General features: G+C 39.5%; 1 protein-coding gene across 1 annotated transcript in view; it reads left to right on the top strand.

Moving 5' to 3' along the window:
• Positions 1-20,754, top strand: part of samd10b (sterile alpha motif domain containing 10b) — a 187,659-nt gene that overhangs the window by 160,031 nt on the left and 6,874 nt on the right. The gene's annotated exons all lie outside the window — the stretch shown is intronic.

The raw sequence follows: 20,754 nt of genomic DNA, 5'->3' as shown, positions 1-20,754 counted from the left end.
CCCAACACCGGGAATAGACATTTGAAAGGCAATTTAAAATAAATAAAGAATAGTGAACAACAGGCTGAATAAGTGTATGTTGTATGACGCATAAATAACCAACTGAGAACGTGCCTGGTATGTTAACGTAACATATTATGGTAAGAGTCATTCAAATAACTATAACATATAGAACATGCTATACGTTTACCAAACAATCTGTCACTAATAATCGCTAAATCCCATGAAATCTTATACGTCGAGTCTCTTACGTGAATGAGCTAAATAATATTATTTGATATTTTACTGTAATGTGTTAATAATTTCACACATAAATCGTTCCTGAGTATAAGTCGCACCAAACTATGAAAAAAAAATGCGACTTATAGTCCGAAAAATACGGTACTTTATTTACATCAAATACCTCAATTCACAATACTGATGATTTAAAAGTCTAGTTTTTGTTAGGCTGCAGATATAGATTTAAGTGTCTTGTTTAAAAAAAAAAAAAAATCTACATTTAAAATAATTAATTACGTGATAGTAGTCAGTGGCTTCATTCATTGCAATGACAGAAGAGTGAAAGTGGTTGAAAATGTGTTAATAATACTCCCTGATTTTTTAAAATTTACCCCTTGTTCATGTTTATATTATTGTTCCCTTTTATTTCTATGTAAGCTATTTTTTACACAAAACATTATTAAAACATTCAAATATTGCAGAACATGATATTGCGAGTCCAGTGACGTAGTGTTCACACATGCTTGGACCAATTGTGTCTTCCGGCATCGATTGTCGTCTTCTTCCTCTTCTTCTTCTTCTTCTGTCATTAATGGTTGACGAACTGTCGCGAATCAGTAGCTCCGTCGGCCTTAAATTGACTCAGCAGAGCACCACCTGTCGTTGAAGAGTGCGGAATACAGTTTTTGCTGGTGAGAAATAAAAAATTGTGCGTGTAGAACAAAAAGTGGAAAAACTATGCTAAAGTATTAACTTGAAGAAAATTGTTTCGAACATGAAGAAAATGAATTGTCTCCTTGCAAATCGTTTTTAACTTGAAGAAAAACGTTTTACTACTTGCAAATGGTTTTTAACTTGAAGAAAACTGTTTTTATTTTACTTTTCTACCTTTTGTGTATTTGTTTCTTTGAGTTTCTGTAACATTTTAGAGTGTTTGTGGAGTTTTGGCAGTAATTTCATTCCATACTTCACATGTAGTCTATTCTAACAGTCATTTGTGTGTGAGAGATTTATGCAACAAATAATCAAAGATGCATATGTCTCCAAAGTGAAAGTTATATATTTAGTTTGAGCTCCAAAATCCCACAGCAATATGAGGAGAGATACAGAGTGTATAAAAGCAATAGTAGACTAATAAGATAGATCTGGAACAGGACTGCCACCCTGTACTTTCATCAGCAGAGTGTACTTGCATCCATTAGTTTGAGAAAGTGAATTGAGATTTAAAAATGTAGTCAGTCCAACTGAAGTACTGTAGTAGACTAAAAACATAATAAAATAGTTGAAGCACATACTTTTTCAATATATCCACTTTTTAATTAGCAAATACAACTAATCAGCAAGACTTGTTTAAGCATTCTGGATGAAGGAACAAGAGACACACAAAACAACACAGCGTTTGTAAAACTAATTGTAATTTAGATCAATTATAGATTCATGTATTCACTTGACATGCTGGTTTGAGCTGCTGCTGATACAAATCAGTTCCAGTTGGTGGTAACAATTGACAATTAAACTTGAGAAAAAGTACAATTAAGAATAAATGCAAAAAAGCAAGGCCAGTCTCACTTAGACATTATTTATGAAATAAGTAGACAGACCTAACGACACTAAGCCAACCCAGACTCTCATGTCTTATCATTTTAATTAATTAATCATCCAACAATGCATTTGTAATTACAAATGAGAATTAATAAGATTTTTGCAGTTACGATTCCTTTTTCGATTCTGTTTAACGATTCAGTTCTTTATCAGTTCTCTTATCGATTCTTATTTGGAAAAAAGATAATATAATAGATTACCATTAATTTTGTTTATTTTAGAGCTAACATGACCTTACAATCCAACAGTGAGGTCTTAACAGGAACATAGCATAGAGAAAAAAACTTAACAAGAATTTAAAATGTGGAAATTACACAAGAATGTAACATTTCGTAACATTTTCAAAACTCTTAAGAATCTTTGTCATCTACCTAGAAAATATACCATGCAATATACCGTGCAAAGGTTTGTTTAGATTTACAATGTGAAACTAATATAATAACATGGGCTCATGGCATGCAACATGAGATATTTTAACTTTCTTTTGATCTAATGTTGATGTTTATTGCTTGCAGCTTATGAAAACCTTAATTGAAAATCTCAAAAAATGTGGTGGGGTTTTTTTTCAAACTGTAAGCCATGATCATTAAAATTGTATTAAATAGAGGCTTGACATATGTCAATTTGCATGTAATGAGTTAATATTACTTATTAATTTCACATTTTAAGTTGAATTGCTGACATGAATGAACTTTTACACGATATTCTAATTTTATGAGTTTCACTTGTATAATATAATGACTGAGAGAAAATGTGGTTGGAGGAAAACAACTTCTCTCTGACTACAATTGAAAATTCACCTACCGAATAAGCATCTATGGTTTATAGTTTGAGTTGGCAAATTGTTGAAAGCTTTTGACCACAAACTTAGTCACTGCTCGGTGACATCCATCGTTCCTGGCCGAGTGGTACTCTTCCCTGCTGCGGTGAAAACTTGTGGCAGATGTGAACTGGAGCTATTACTGCCCACCTCCAAACTGATCAGACTATGTCTCCTCAATGAGAAGGCATTCATTTCAATTTAACAGGTACTAGCGCTAAGAATATCAGCGGTAATTGTACCTGTTGTATTTACCTTAGTCAACTGCTGCTGCCTGGGATGAGATCAGCCCGGGTCAAAAACGTAACATTCATTGCATGCTGTACGTTCAAATGTTTCAGCATATTGCTCGTATGTTCTCCTCTTGATGAAATAACAACCTTTGAATTATTACAAGTAGCGCTGGTGCGATCTTTTTTAGTAAAATGGCTGCAATGAAGTCCTGGCTGAGAGTTTTCCTGTCTTCTTGCCTGCGCCAACTCCGGATCCCCAGGATTTGGAGAAGGGCCACTGTTGTCGCTATCCCCAAGCCGAACAAGCCAAAGGATGACGTAACGAGCTACAGACCAATCTCGTTGCTCTGCGTCCCCTTTAAAGTCCTCGAGCGCCTGATTCACGCCCGTGTCGAGCCCATCATAGACCCCCACCTCCCCCGGGAGCAGGCGGGTTTTCGACGTGGGAAGTCCACGGTGGATCAGGTCGCCCTCCTTACCCAGGACATCGAGGACTGCTTTGAGGCGAAAAAGAAGGCCGGTGCCGTCTTCATAGACCTGACTGCTGCCTATGACACAGTCTGGCACCGCGGCCTCACCTGCAAACTTCTCCGCCTGCTTCCAGACAGGCACATGGTCAAAATGATCATGGAGCTTGTCTGGAACCGCAGCTTTACTCTCACCACCAGTAACGGAGATAAAAGCAGGTTGCGGCGCCTGAAAAATGGCGTCCCCCAGGGATCTGTCCTGGCTCCCCTCCTGTATAACATCTATACATACGACCTGCCTGCCACAGTCTCACGGAGGTTCGCATACGCAGACGATCTCGCGCTGCTGCACTCCGACAGGGACTGGCAGGCCTTGGAGGGAACTCTAAGCCAGGACATGGAGACTTTAGTGGCTTACCTCCATAACTGGAGATTGAAGCTCAGCGAATCCAAGACGGTGACACAAGCTTTCCACCTATACAATTGGGAAGCGGATCGTGAGATCAGGTTCGAGGTGCGGAAGCCGGATGGGGCTTCCCTTACCCTATGCCGGCCTCGTCCTACACCTGAAGACCCTCGTCCTGACCCTAAATACCTTGGGGTCACCCTGGACAGGTCGCTCACTTTCCGTAAACACCTCTTGGCAACACGCAAGAAACTCAACACCCGCGTCTCACTGCTGAGACGGTTGGTCGGGTCCGGTTGGGGTGCCGGGGCAAGAACTCTGCGAACAGCAGCACTTGCCCTGGTCTACTCAACTGCTGAGTACTGCGCACCTGTCTGGGCGCGCAGTGCTCACTCTAAACAACTTGATGTCCCGATCAACGAAGCCTTGCGTGTTATCACTGGATGCCTGCGCCCCACCCCTGTGGAGCTACTGCCCATCTTAGCAGGCATCCAACCCGCTGAGCTTCGTCGCCAAGGTGCTGTAGCAACTCTGGCGGGCCGGGCAAACATGGATGAGAACCACCTGCTCCATGAAAGGCTCACACTCTCCTCAGAGCCAACGCCCCGCCTCCCCTCCAGAGACCCACTGGTACCAGCCGCCCTGAAGCTCCTGCAGCAATGCAGTGACAACAACATCAGGGCGGCTCACTGGGCGAATCACAAATGGAGCACGGACCTGGAGCATACCATCTCCTCCAGACTCCGTGACTTCATACCTGACACCGGCTCAATACCAGGCCTCTCACTACCACGAGTGGCCTGGGTGAGGCTTAACCGCCTCCGAACTGGTGTCGGTCGCTTTCGCTCAAACATGTTCCAGTGGGGCTTAGCACCTAACGCGACGTGTGAGTGTGGCGCGGAGGAGCAGACTGCCGACCACGTGATCCTGCGTTGCCCGATTTATCGTGCTCCTAATGGTTTGCGTGGCCTGGCGGACCTGGATGACTGCTCGGTGACCTGGCTCACTTCTGTGTGTCCTGACATATGAACGGGAGGGCCCCCCGGGCCTGGGGTGGTAAAAGGCATAGACCCTCGGCCTCAGGTCCGGGTGCCGGAAAACAGCTGCCCATACGATGAAGTAGTAAAATGGCGCCAAGCTTTGGTGGGCTTTTTCCGCCTGGGAACGTCACTACGTACATTGCCTAATGACGTCATATCCACCCAGAAGGACCGTTAAGAGAACCGCTAGACAAAATGGCAAATTATTCCAAGGAACTGGGAACCGGTTCTGAACAAGAACCATTTTTTGATTCCTATCCCTTTTTGTAATTGGAAAAATGGCAGCTTCAATGCAAATTAAAGCTGCGAGCAGCATTGAAAGGGCCCCTTGCAACTCTTGCACTACGGGGTTGACGCCAGTCGGCAGGCACGCATGACAAATGCGGTCACGTCCTTTCTGATGCCCTGACCCACCACCAAAAATGTCATCATACACACTAAATACAATCAATATCTGACCTTGTGCAGCTGAGTTATTCAAATTTCGTGTTGTTTGGTGAGTCTCAAAAGTTCCACCTACATGGCGCCAATGATTTTGATATCAACATGTCAGCCATGATCAAACATCGACATTTAACCTTCATATAAGTTAACAAAGATAGCCGATCATCTGAAGTGAAGTACTTAATAGTTTGATGGCTAATGGTGTGGAACAGTTTTCATCGCCAGGCTCCGCCCACTACAAATAGGTATGGTACTGACCCATCGGGCACTTTAGGGTGTCTTCATCATCATACACACTGAATACAATCAATGTTTGATCTTGTGAGTTATTCAAGTCGTGTGTTGTTTGGCAAGTCTCAAAAGCTCCGCCCACATGGCGCCAATGGAGTTGATATCAACATGTATCCACGATCAAACGTCAACATTTAACCTTCATATAAGTTAAGAAGGATATCCGGTCATCTGAAGTGAAGTATTGACAGTTTGATGGCTGATGGCGTGTAACAGTTTTCATCGCCAGGCTCTGCCCACTATGAGTTCGTACGACCATCCAGCACTACAGGGTGTCATCATCATCATCATACACACCCAATATAATGAATGTCGGACCTTGTGGAGCTGAGTTATTCAAATGTTGTGTCTTTTGTTGAGTCCCAAAGACTCAACTCCATTGGAGTCGATATCAACATGTATCCATAAAAACATCAACATTTAACCTTCTTGTACGTTAAGAAAGGTAACTGATCATCTGAAATGAAGTATTGTCAGTTTGATGGCTGATGGCGCGGAAGAGTTTTCATCGCAAGGCTCCGCCCGCTACAAATATGAATGAAAAGGTACTACCCATCAGGTACTTCAGAGTGTCATCATCATCATGTCTACCTGTTAAGATCAAGATGTGAGTTTGTGGAGCTGAGTTTTTAACGTTTCCTCTAAAATGACCAAAAAGTCTTCGGAGCAATGTATGGCGCTGTGCCACGCCAACATCTTTTGGCGTAGGCAAAATGTGTTTTGCGATTTGTTATCACCTCTATGTGTAGTATTTGTCATTTTAACCACGACTCATTGGGCCCAAGTCCCTAGGAGGAGTTTGTACAAGTTCGATCCCTTTTTTTCATCGAAAACAGGCCAAAAGCCAAAGATGCCTAATTTGGCGCCGTGCCACCCCCACATCTTGTGGCGTAGCCAAAATTTGTTTGCAATTTATCATCACCTCCACGTGTAGTATCTGTAATTTAAACCACGACTCATTTGGCTATACTCCCTAGGAGGAGTTTGTTAAAGTATGGCCCCTCTTTTGCAACGAAAAATGGCCAAAAACCAAAGATGCCTAGTTTGGCCCCATGTAACGCCCACATCTTATGGGGTAGGAAAAATTCCTTTGCAATTTATCATCCCGTCCATGTATAATATCAGTCATTTTAATCGCGACTCATTTAGTCAAAGTCCCTAGGAGGACTTTGATGAAGTACGAGCCTTTTTTGCCACAAAAAATGGCAGACGAAACCAATATGGTCGATTTCCAGTCTGTTTTTGATACTTATTTGTGCGTCCTGTCATGGTAGACGTCTCTAGCGATTTTTGGGACGATATGTGAAACAAGGTCGAGGGTCTCAATTTTTTAAATTTTAAAGTGTGCGCTGCACAGCCATTTTTGATTGTTCGTGTTGCCATTTTTGATTGTTCGTGTTGGGGACCACTGAATTATCAAATTTTTCGCCAGACCGGATGAGTTTGCCAAAAAAAATTAGTTTTCATATATTTTAAGGCCCTCAAAAAGGCCCTGGAAGCGACAGAAAAATAATAATAATAATAAAATAATAATAATAATGATACACGGAGCAGATACAATAAGGCCCTTGCGGTGCTGCGCATCGCACCTACGGTGGTTGCTCCGCTGCTCGGGTCCTAATGAATAGGGACAAGAAATAACTGAAATCCAAATATAATCGGATACTGACTCAAAGTTTTGGGCGCAAATTTGGTGGTGATTTTGCATAGAAAATACATTGGTGATGAATACATTTGATGAGATAACAATTAATAATAATAATAATAATAAAAATACCTGGGATTTATATAGCGCTTTTCTAAATACCCAAAGTCGCTTTACATGTAGAGGAAGAACAAAATGCACTTTCCCAGGTAGAAAATATATTTGGAACACACCTTACTACAGTACAGGTATGTGCATAATTATTGGCCGATTTATTGAATAATGATGTAGATTTTGTGGAATTAATTACACTGGCATGGTAAAGAGAGAACTGTCTACCCAAAATGTATATCACATATTATTCATTCATTCATAAATTTTTTCATTTATTTATTTATTTCAGGCAATGACAAAGACGTACAAGTTGACAAAACATAATAATATAAATTAATATAGTGCATTATTGTCCAGTTTTGCCTGAAAGGGAGTGGGAAGAAAATAATTTATTTAAAGGCCTACTGAAATCAATTTTTTTTATTTAAACGGGGATAGCAGATCTATTCTATGTGTCATACTTGATCATTTCGCGATATTGCCATATTTTTGCTGAAAGGATTTAGTATAGAACAACGACGATAAAGATTGCAACTTTTGGTATCTGATAAAAAAAAGGCTTGCACCTACCGGAAGTAGCGTGACGTAGTCAGTTGAACATATACGCAAAGTTCCCTATTGTTTGCAATGATGGCCGCATGAAGTGAGAGAGATTCGGACCGAGAAAGCGACAATTTCCCCATTAATTTGAGCGAGGATGAAAGATTTGTGGATGAGTAAAGTGCAAGTGAAGGACTAGTGGGGAGTTGAAGCTATTCAGATAGGGAAGATGCTGTGAGAGCCGGGGGTGACCTGATATTCAGCTGGGAATGACTACAACAGTAAATAAACACAAGACATATATATACTCTATTAGCCACAACACAACCAGGCTTATATTTAATATGCCACAAATTAATCCTGCATAAAAACACCTGCGTGTTTGTTATGCTAGCTCCTAGCTCCTCTGCTAGCTCCTAGCTCCATAGAACACGCCAATACAATTCAAACACCTGATCAACACACACAATCACTCAGCCCAAAAGACCGTTTACCTAACCCAAGGTTCATAAAGCTTATATATTTTTAAAAAGTTACGTACGTGACGCGCACATACGGTCAAGTTATCGAATGTTTAGCAGCCAAGGCTGCATACTCACGGTACCTGATATTCAGCTGGGAATGACTACAACAGTAAATAAACACAAGACATATATATACTCTATTAGCCACAACACAACCAGGCTTATATTTAATATGCCACAAATTAATCCTGCATAATAACACCTGCGTGTTTGTTATGCTAGCTCCTAGCTCCTCTGCTAGCTCCTAGCTCCATAGAACACGCCAATACAATTCAAACACCTGATCAACACACACAATCACTCAGCCCAAAAGACCGTTCACCTAACCCAAGGTTCATAAAGCTTATATATTTTTAAAAAGTTACGTACGTGACGCGCACGTAGGTACGGTACGTGTTATGCTAGCTCCTCTGCTAGCTCCTAGCTCCATAGAACACGCCAATACAATTCAAACACATGATCAACACACACAATCACTCAGCCCAAAAGACCGTTCACCTAACCCAAGGTTCATAAAGCTTATATATTTTAAAAAAGTTACGTACATACGCAAAAAAAAGCCAAAGCTGCATACTCACAGTAGCACGTCTGCGTCTTTGTCATCCAAATCAAAGTAATCCTGGTAAGAGTCTGTGTTGTCCCAGTTCTCTACAGGCGTCTGTGTATCCAAGTCAAATGTCCTCCTGGTTAGAGTCTCTGTTATCCGAGTTCTTCCATCTTGACTGCATCTTTCGGGAATGTAAACAAAGAAGCGCCGGCTGTGTACTGTTGTGGCTGACTACGTTCGAAAAATACGTCCATTTCGCACCGACAACTTTCTTCTTTGCTTGCTCAACTTCCTTCTTCATAATGCAATGAACATGATTGAAACAGATTCACGAACACAGATGTCCAGAATACTGTGGAATTATGAAATGAAAACAGAGCTTTTTCGTATTGGCTTCAATGTGGAAGGCATACCCGTGTTCGCCGGGCTACGTCACGCGCATACGTCATCCTCAGAGGCGTTTCGAACCGGAAGTTTAGCGGCAAATTTAAAATGTCACTTTATAAGTTAACCCGGCCGTATTGGCATGTGTTATAATGTTAAGATTTCATCATTGATATATAAACTATCAGACTGCGTGGTCGGTAGTAGTGGGTTTCAGTAGGCCTTTAATCCCACCCCCAGTTCTCCATTCAGTGATTATTCACATGAGTTTCACTCTCACTTTGTTCAAGGATTATAATACAGATGTTGTATCATAGTGGCATTACCACAGGTAACAATAATTATTACACTGTAACAATCATTTGTATCAACAATGTAGGAATAATGAATATACCAACAATGGGAATAGACATCATAGCAATAATGGTAATAGACAACATAGCAATAATGGTAAGGAAACATTGAGCACATGTTAACACTTTGAGACAGAGTATAGCAGCAGGTCAAATTAAAGACCCTCATCTCTATATTTGAACCAGACCCCATGTTTGTATAATAGTTTAAATCGATTAATAGTTTGGCATTGCTTGTGTTGTAAGTCCAGTTTGTTCCATAGTTTTACTCCGCATACAGACACACAAAAACGTTTACGAGTGGTTTGAGCTCTCGGCAATAAGAAATATCCAAAGCCTCTCAAGTTATGAGCTTGCACTCGTCTTATAAAAAAACGTTGTAGATTAGGTGGCAATAATTTGTTAAAAGCTTTATAGAAGATTATTAATGTATTATATTTAACAAGGTCATCAAATTTGAGCAACTTTGATTGCATAAACAGATTATGAGTATGTTCTAAATAACCAACGTTGTGAATGATCCGCACTGCTCTTTTCTGTAATATGATCAGAGGATGAATTCTGTTTTGGTAAGTATTCCCCCATACTTCAACACAGTATGTAAGGTATGGCAGTACCAAGGTGCAGTATAGAGTATGGAGTGCATTTTCATTGAGGTATAGTTTTGCTTTGTTTATAATTGAGAGGCTTTTGGAGATTTTTGTTTTAATGTGTCTGACATGAGGTTTCCATGATAGTTTACTATCAATTATTACTCCCAAAAATGTATTCTCATTTACGATTTCAATTTGGGTACCATCAATACTTATTTTCTGTTCAGACGTTATGTTGCGATTTCCAAACATTACTATCTTAGTTTTATTTATATTCAAAGATAATTTATTTGTGTCCATCCATTTTTTTACTATGTTTAGTTCTGTGTTTACTGTATTTATGAGCTCATTATAGTCATCACTACTGTAGAATAAATTTGTGTCGTCTGCAAAAAGTATAAATTTCAGTATTTTGGATGTATTAAACATATCATTAATATATACATTAAACAGTTTTGGCCCCAACACGGACCCTTGGGGGACACCACAAGCAATGCCAAGAGTATCAGATAAAAATTGACCCATTTTAACAAACTGTACCCTCCCTGTTAAATAACTTTTTAACCAGTCACCAGCCAGCCCCCTAATTCCATATCTTCCCATTTTATCTAGTAGAATTGAATGATTAATGGTATCAAATGCTTTCTTTAGGTCAATAAAAATACCAACTGCATATCTTTTATGCTCCAGTGCATTAGTAATTTCCTCAATAGCTTCAGTTATTGCCATTGCAGTTGTTCTTTTGGACCTAAAGCCATACTGACCGTCATTGATTATATGATGCTTCTCAAGAAAGGATTCAAGTCGAGAGTTAAATAGTTTCTCTAAGATTTTTGAGAACTGAGGCAAAAGAGAGATTCGTCTGTAATTGGTGAAAGCGTGTTTGCTGTCACTTTTGAAGAGCGGAGTTACTTTAGCGATTTTCATTTGACTTGGAAAGCAGCCAGTCTGGAATGATAAATTGCATATATAAGTTAATGGTTTTACAATATTCAGGATAACCTTTTGAACCAATATCATGTTGATATCATGGCAGTCAGTGGAGCACTTACTTTTACACTTCCGCACAATGTTTGTCACTTCCTGCTCATTTGTAGCTGAGAGGAAGAATGACGAAGAATTCTGTTCAATAGTTGATTTTGTAACTCCATTGTCTGGGATATCAACAGCCAATTTAGGACCAACATTTACAAAAAGACTATTGAACTTGTTTACTACATTACTCATATTATAATCTTCATTGATTAATTAGTTGTTCATTTCCCCTATAGTTGATTAAAAAATAGTCAAAGGTTCATCCTTATTCCTTAACTACAATGTAGAGATGGTAAATGGTAAATGGGTTATACTTGTATAGCGCTTTTCTACCTTTTTTAAGGAACTCAAAGCGCTTTGACACTATTTCCACATTCACCCATTCACACACACACATTCACACACTGATGGCGGGAGCTGCCATGCATGCCGCTAACCAGGCCCATCAGGAGCAAGGGTGAAGTGTCTTGCTCAAGGACACAACGGCCGTGACTAGGATGGTAGAAGGTGGGGATTGAACCAGTAACCCTCAGATTGCTGGCACGGCCACTCTCCCAACTTCGCCACACCATCCCCAGAAAGTATACAGCGATGTAACAAAGTGATGCACTCCAATCGTGCTACAACGTCTTTGTTCATTAGTTTTTCAAATCAACGATATATTTCCATGCCCTTTGGACCACCGAGATGAAAATGTCTATTCAACGGGAACTGCACTTGTTTTGGCAATCATGTCTACCTCTAAATCACTTTGAAATTGCATTCAAAAACCGTCAACAATACTTAATTTACGTTCCGTAACCTGTATAATAACTAAACTGTAGTGACATTGTTATTGTAAGAGCAAACACTGAGGAACTCTTTTTCTGGCATAGTAACACATCGGCATGCTTTGGTGTTAGCTGTAAAAGCTAACTACGGAAAATAAAAAATAAGCTACCTTGTACGACAACAAGAAATGCATTTGAGTTTGTAATGCCGAACACTGCGATAGGACAATAAGCTGTACTGACTGAAAAACATGAACAATCATATTAAAGTATCTGTAAAGTATTAGCCTACATTTCATGGTTTGTTTGTACACAGCTAGCCAGACAGCATGCACTGCAGTTGTAATCACAAACATGATGTGCTGCTTTATCATGATCAATATATAGTGACTTACGTTTTTTTTTTCCTATCAATTTTGGGTAAGCAATCCATTTATGTCGAAATACCTTGGCTCAAAGTTCCACATTTATAGCGTCAAAGACACTTCCACTTCACTCTCTCGGCTTCCGTCTGCTCCAATGCCAGCTTCAATATTATAAGGTTGTGAATTCTCATTTGTCCAAAAATAGTCGTCTTCGTTGTCTGTTCCCAAGTATGCCATGATTAGAAAACACTTGCATTTGTTTCTGCAAGTAGGAACCCACATTTGTTGCTGGAAGTCGGACGTGCGCCGCTATTGAAACAGAAATCATTGTGCTGAAGTAATCAGTCAATGATTAAAATGATCAATATAGGGTAAATATTGAACATACTACTTTTTTGTTATGAACGTGTCTTTTACTACATTATATATATACTTGCAGTGTGTATATAAAACGTTGATGGAGGGTTTTGAAGTTGTTTTGGAGGGCTTTGAAGGCTCCAACAGTGACTCCCATTAGCTGCATGTTTCAAGCATATTTTATTATCGTTAAAATACAAAAAAATAGACGTGTGTTTTTGTCTTTCATAATGATTGTGAACAATAGGCAAAATTCCAAAACAAGTGCAGTTCCCCTTTAAGCTCAGACGTAATGCAGCTTTGTCTCCATTTGCAGCCTGTGGGGTAACGTTTGAATATGCAATAAACACAACTGCAAAAAATGACACAGAGCTGTGATTGGATTTGAGATGTATGACAGAAAAATACAAAGGCAGACATTGACAGATCAGAGGATAATGAAGCAGTGCGGAGGGAGAAAATTTTGTCTGACAGAGCATTTATTTGCTGCCCGAGTGTCTACGCTTTCCATTCTGTGCTAATCTGTCTTTGACAGGCACACTTGCTAGAAGAACCATAATAACATCTCACAGTCCAAGTACATTGTCACTGTACTAATTGATGTTATTCTCCACATCATAACTTGTGGGTAAAGCTGAGAAAATTCAGAGAAGAGCTAAAGTAGCAGAGTTGTCAGTATAAACAAAGCGTTAAAGAGAATAATTCGGCCAAAATGAAGCAATACAATCTTGTGCTTGCCACATGATGTAAACATATAAACACTATTTAAAACTGACAATTGACAACTGAAAACTGACAGACCTTTGAATTTTTTAACTAAAACAGTGTGTGTATGTATGTAGTAATACGAAGGGCCTGATCTACTAAGTTTGCACGTGTTAAAACATGGGTAAACTTGATAGCACCTGCAAAGCTGATGCGCAGAGGATTGTGTCTCTTAAATGAGCAAAATAAGAAGCGCAATACATTTAGCATATCTGTTTTCATGTACATAAAGAGTATTTGCTGATCCTCAGAACCCCCCAATACCGGAAGGACAAAATAAAAGATGAGTTATTTAGCACACACAGTTTGATTTATCAGGACTAAAACTGTTCTGCGGCTGCTGTTTTACATAGTTTTTTCGCACCTCAAAAATGTGCGTGCAAACAAGCAGTTGCACAGAAATGGCTGTAAAAAACTTTATAATTTATACCAGCCGGATGATTTAAGGGACTGTTTAAAACTATTTAACTTGATGCGTTTTGGTGTCCACTGCAGGATTTATTTTTCAACGACTAGGGATGTACGTATATAGTTAGGATTTTATCGATACAGATACCAATGTACCAATATGGATATGCCTTATTGATACCAGTATCGATTGGTACTCTTATCAGTACTATATGTAATTGGTGTAAATAAGGAAGTGAAAAGATGCATCTTATTATTGCCATTTTGATTAGCACCAACATCATGTACCATCTCACAGCAGTCTTTTATCAACACCTGCTTTTTAAGTCTTAAACAAGTCAACAATGTATGCAGTGCAAGATGCAATGCTTGTGTGTCATCAACTTGTAAGGATCACATAGATTCATCAGTGTTTATTTTCAACACATTTATACTCAGCTGGAAGTAATATTCATGTGCAGAGCACAGACCTTTTCCAGTATATATCATATCAAATATGAATCAGTACAATCAATAACCACGTTAGGTGTGTGTGCATTTAAGCAAGGTGTGTTGCAATGCCATGCAGATGCGGCGCGATGGAGTGACGTCAGATGACTCCTATTAACATGTGGGACTTTCAGGGACTTTTGAGAAGAAAATATTGTTGTGTTACAAACTTTTGTTGGGGTTACCTCCTTATTTGTGATGATTCCAATCTGATTTTCAGATTCTTTTGTATGCGTTGCAGCGGCACCTAAGTGAATGTGACAGCGTGTGCTTGTCACAAAAAATACAGATAACCGTATCATGTGTCCAAAATCTTAATTAGGAACTGGTACCAAATAATACCACTACACATCCTTACCAATGACGTTTATATTTTTCATTTGTAAAAAACAAACTTGCAATATGCATCTGGAACATTCCTGCGCACTTTCAGATGAAGTTAGTGCTAGTGTCGCCCAGGCCACACCTTCAGTGCGCTAAAAGAGTGGTATATAAGTTTGCTGCAGCCTACTCAGTGGCCTAGTGGTTAGAGTGTCCGCCCTGAGATCGGTAGGTTGTGAGTTCAAACCTAGGCCGAGTCATACCAAAGACTACACAAATGGGACCCATTACCTCCCTGCTTGACACTCAGCATCAAGGGTTGGAATTGGGTGTTAAATCACCAAAAATTATTCCCGGGCGCGGCCACCGCTGCTGCTCACTGCTCCCCTCACCTCCCAGGGGGTGATCAAGGGTGATGGGTCAAATGCAGAGAATAATTTTGCCACACCTAGTGTGTGTGACAATCATTGGTACTTTAACTTTAACATATAGAAGCATGATAAATAAATTAGTTTCTCCACGGTGAAAGCCGCATAGGACATGCAAAACCTCATTTAAATAGGGCGGTCTGCACCACTTTTGCACGTGTTATCAATTGTACACGCAGTCTTAGTAGATCCCATGCAACACGCCCACTAATAGTACTCGCAATTATATAGATTGCACACGCTGTTTAGCTTGTGGTATTTGGATCTTAGTAGATCAGACTCTAAGTTTGCAAAAGTTCAATGGTGGAAGCTAGGGGCAAAAATTTCTGTCATAACATACTTTTAAAGAACACTGCAAAGTTTCAGGTCATGGTCAAGAGATGAGTTATTGCATTTCTAAAGTCACGGCAGTAAAGAATTATATGAGTGGAAATTCAAATCACAGCATCAAAGTAGAATGCAAATGCATGGATAGGAAGTAAAAAGTAGTTCAACCTTCGCTACTGTACTTCCCATCGTAAAATACCAGTGTGCCGCTCTCACCCCTTTCATCTGAGAAATGTAGTGGCTCTCACATTTGGAGCTTGAGCCTTGTGCATGTATTTGCACCTTCTCTTATTTCCATATTCCATATATTTTCAGCCTTGGTGGATTTTGTAGTCTTGTGCAGTGAAAGGTAAAAGGGGCAGCCTTCTACAGCCCAAAGCCTCTTGGCTGTCTCTGGGTAGTACAGTGTGAGCTTTGCAGGGTTGCTGTAACATCTGGAGTGCTTTGGGATTGTTTGGGGGAGGGGTAGTGGTGTATTCAGATCAGAGTCAGCGGGGAATCAAGCCTCCTCCTCCTGCACATCCTCTCCTTGTTGGTTTATCATTATATTAAATTGCCAGTTCCTCCCTCCTTCTCGACACATGGATTTTTCATCAAAGTCTGTTTTGGAATGTGTGCCTGCCATCTGCCATGTCTCAACATCTCACTGGTAATTAGCTAGAACCAGATGATGTTACCACACCACCCCTGACCCTTATTTTACTACAAAAGACAACACGCGGAAGATGCAATTGTGTTGCTTTTTCTTACATTTTCTTGAAGAGTATGAATGAGAGTTTGACGAAGACTGAAGAGCGCCTCTGCACAGATACTGGCTACCTACTGCATGTGTGTCTCGCATCCTCCTCTCTTCCTCCTAAACCGCATGAGCTGTGATAACTCCTTTGGGAGCTCATTTAAAATATTTTCTATCAGAGAAGTGTTTCCGCCTGCGTCTACAAAGCGCCTCGAGTCATTTCTCCAGCCTCACCATCCTCCTGCTCCCTCTGTGTCGTGGCTCAGGTTCACTCCAGTGCCACACTACATCTGTCTGGGCTCAGAAACAGGTGGCGCGCCTTTGTCTGCCATCAGGGGAGGTTAGCTTGCAGCTGAAAATGCCAACAGTTTAGTCGAGGATAGTGCGACTGTCTAATGACACCCCACGTCAGGAGTTGGCTCGTTGTCAGGGAAACCAGCTGGTTCCCTCTGTTGTTTTCGGAGATAAAGATAATGACATTGTGGAGGAAGGCTTGTTGTTTTGGCTGATACTTATGCATTGTTGTCTGTGTATATACAAGTTCCTTTTGCATTATTGTAAGCATCAAAATATCACAAATAGTGATAACTAATAATTATATGTTTATTTCCGATTTCTTTATTTTTATGTGTATGCCCCTAAATCAAATGATAGTGTTAATTTAAAAAAAATCTAAATAATCGAGCCAACATTTAAATAAAAATGACCTAATTATGTCCAAAAAAAATATTGTGATCATAAATGATAAATGATAAATTGGTTATACTTGTATAGCGCTTTTCTACCTTCAAGGTACTCAAAGCGCTTTGACAGTATTTCCATATTCACCCATTCACACACACATTCACACACTGATGGCGGGAGCTGCCATGCAAGGCGCTAACCAGCAGCCATCAGAAGCAAGGGTGAAGTGTCTTGCCCAAGGACACAACGGACGTGACTAGGATGGTAGAAGGTGGGGATTGAATCCCGGTAACCAGCAACCCTCCGATTGCTGGCACGGCCACTCTACCAACTTCGCCACGCCATTTTTATTATAGTATAGTCATCTGGCAACCTGCTGCCACCTGTCTTCTTTTTGTTGCAGTGCCAGGTTTATGGGGCACAAGGCGAAGCCACCTGCGCGCACACCTGATATTAATTTCCTCCTGACTACTTAAGCTCTCTTGTCCGTTTACTTTGCGCCAGTACATTCTTGTGTTCGTCTCCTCTGCTTTGGCTCCACTCACGCTGTTTGTTTCCTGCGGCTCCTGTGTAGTGTTAATTGTTTCCTCTCCACACCTTTTGTGTGCAATTTCGGTTTCTCCACACCTTATGAGTGCATCCTTAGTTATTTTCCCTCACTCCTCTTTGAGTGCGCCTTTTTGTTATTTTTCTTTGCTTTCTTTCTCCAGCTAGGTATACCTTCTGAAGGGACACTAATAGAGAAATGGAACTTAACGCTGTAAAAAAAATATCATGATTTCACAACATTTAACTGTATTTTTTCACAGTAAAATACTCTAATTAAAATCTACTGTAACATTATAACAAATGACTGTTAAAATTACAATACCCTTATATTTCACAACAATTTCAAAGGAAAATACTGTAATAATAATCCTCTATAATATCACAAATTAATGTCAATTCAAACTGATTTGTGTCTTAAGGGTTTCCATAGACTACATTGCACACTCTTGTACAGTAGTTGGCGGTATGCTGTTAGAACGAGAGAGTAATTAATAAAACTGCAATTGTGAAATACAGCATGTAATTTTAAATGTATTGTAATCAACAATATAATTAAACCTGTGAAGTTACACAATTTGTTGTAGCTTTATTGCAATTACATGTAAAAACTCACAGCTCTGCAGTTACAGTAAATTGCCGTAAAGATAGTTCACAGTACATTACTGCAAATGCTACTGTGAAAGAAATGCAGTTATTAGCCAGTAATTTGCTGTGACTTTCGAATTAATTTTTTTTACATAGATAGATACGTAGATATACTTTGAAGTAGTCAGTGTATAGCTTGTACAGAAGTAAAGATTTACTGTCCACTGAAAATGACTCAACACACAACCATTAAGCTACCATGAATTGATTAACGTGGACCCCGACTTAAACAAGTTGAAAAACTTATTCGGGTGTTACCATTTGGTGGTCAATTGTACGGAATATGTACTGTACTGTGCAATCTACTAATAAAAGTTTCAATCAATCAATCAATCAATTATTGTCTACATATCTGCAAAACAAGTGAGTAACAAGATAGTTTCTTGCCAATAGTCAAGCGTGGTGGTGATAGCCTCTTGGTTTGGGACTGCCGACTAGGGAGCAATGGTTCACTAAGGGAAAAATACATTTCAACATGCACTGTGTTCCTCCGTGGTGATGCGCTGTGACCGGCTCCGCGTCGGCTTGGAAAGGCTTGGGACGAAGGTGGCACATGGATCGGGGCAAAGCTCTCTTAGGGTGTCCGGGATGACCGCCCGAGCTTTACAGCGTCCCCATACCTCGCCGTCTCCGGGGCCGTGAACTTCGCTGCGCCCTCTAGCACAGTGGTTCTCAACCTTTTTTCAGTGATGTACCCCCTGTGTAATTTTTTTAAATTCAAGTACCCCCTAATCAGAGCAAAGCATTTTTTGGTTGAAAAAAAGAGATAAAGAAGTAAAATACAGCACTATGTCATCAGTTTCTGATTTATTAAATTGTATAACAGTGCAAAATATTGCTCATTTGTAGTGGTCTTTCTTGAACTATTTGGAAAAAAAGATATAAAAATAACTAAAAACGTGTTGAAAAATAAACAAGTGATTCAATTATAAATAAAGATTTCTACACATAGAAGTAATCATCAACTTAAAGTGCCCTCTTAGGGGATTGTAATAGAGATCCCTCTGGATTCATGAACTTAATTCTAAAAATTTCTTCACAAAAAAATAAATCTTTAACATCAATATTTATGGAACATGTCCACAAAAAAAATCTAGCTGTCAACACTGAATGTTGCATTGTAATGAATGGAATAGCCTACTTGATTTGATGTTCAGTTTATGAACTTACATTCATATTTTGTTGAAGTATTATTCAATAAATATATTTATAAAGGATTTTTGAATTGTTGCTATTTTTAGAATATTTAAAAAAAATCTCACGTACCCCTTGGCATACCTTCAAGTACCCCCAGGGGTACGCGTACCCCCATTTGAGAACCACTGCTCTAGCATATATGAGCATGACCCCCACTATGTGTATATCTAGGCCGCATGGAACTTTTCCAACATGATAATGACCCTAAAGTGCCTCCTCCAGACCTGAACACAACTGAGCGCCATGTGGGGCATCCTCAAGTGCAAGAGGTAAGAGTACAAGGTGTCTAACAGACACAGTAGATGTTACTCAAATTTTAAAATATTTTTTCACATTTAACACAATATTAGCATTTTGAACAAATCTCAATTCACTTTATTAATATTATTTTGAATATATAATAAACATCCTTTAACTGAGTTCAATTGACTAATACATTGTTTTAAACGAGTATATATTATATTATTATAATATACTAGTTTAGTTTAGTAAACTTTTCTGTCCACTTGTTTTGCAGAACTGCCATTTTTCTATTACTTAATCAGTCTACTGGAGTTCCATATACATTTTTGATGTGCAGTGTTACATAACGAGAGACCAGATTAGTGTTTGTAATACAGTAGTAGTTCAAATTTGTAGTAGATAAATTAGATAAATGTGACAATAATACACATATAGATTTATAAGGGCTATGAACCCGATACTTTGGATTAAAGGGGTCATATTATGCAAAACCAATCTTATCTGTTGACACCTTTTTTGTGTATTTGGGATCCCCATAACTCCTGAAAATTTTAATCCAAGCCATGGAAGCATGGCGCAGATATTAATCAAATCAAATAAACTTTATTCATAAAGCACATTTAAAATTTACCACAGGGATAGCCAAAGTGCTGTACAATGGGCTGGTTTAAAGATAATACGAGTACCGAGCAAACACAACACAACACAAACAGAACACGATAAAAAATAAATAAATAAAACATAAAAACAGGTTCACAGCAGGTGTATTATGGGGCGCCATTGCAGGATGGATATCACTCAGTGTTAAAAGCCATGGAATAAAAGTATGTTTTTAAAAGAGATTTAAAAACAGGAAGAGCGGAGGCTTGTCTAACACTAAGAGGTAGGTCGTTCCAGAGCTTGGGAGCAGCAGTGGCGAAAGCTCTGTCACCTCTAAGCTTCAGCCTTGTGTCAGGGACCGTCAGTAGCAGCTGATCGGCTGATCTTAGGGATCGGGTGGGGCAGTAATGCTGAAGGAGGTCGGAGAGATATGTTGGTGCGAGGTTGTTTAGACATTTAAAAACAAGTAAAAAGAGTTTAAAGTTAAAACTGTAGCGCACAGGGAGCCAGTGATATAACACGTTTGCCTCTTTTCAAATGTGCCGTTTGCAATTTAAGACTCAAGTGACGTATTTTGCCTTAGTTATGTAAGCGGATATCTCAATATACGATA

The sequence above is a fragment of the Entelurus aequoreus genome, linkage group LG07 (assembly GCF_033978785.1).
Source record: "Entelurus aequoreus isolate RoL-2023_Sb linkage group LG07, RoL_Eaeq_v1.1, whole genome shotgun sequence".
Lineage (NCBI taxonomy): Eukaryota > Metazoa > Chordata > Actinopteri > Syngnathiformes > Syngnathidae > Entelurus > Entelurus aequoreus.
This window is presented reverse-complemented; position numbering and strand designations above follow the sequence as displayed.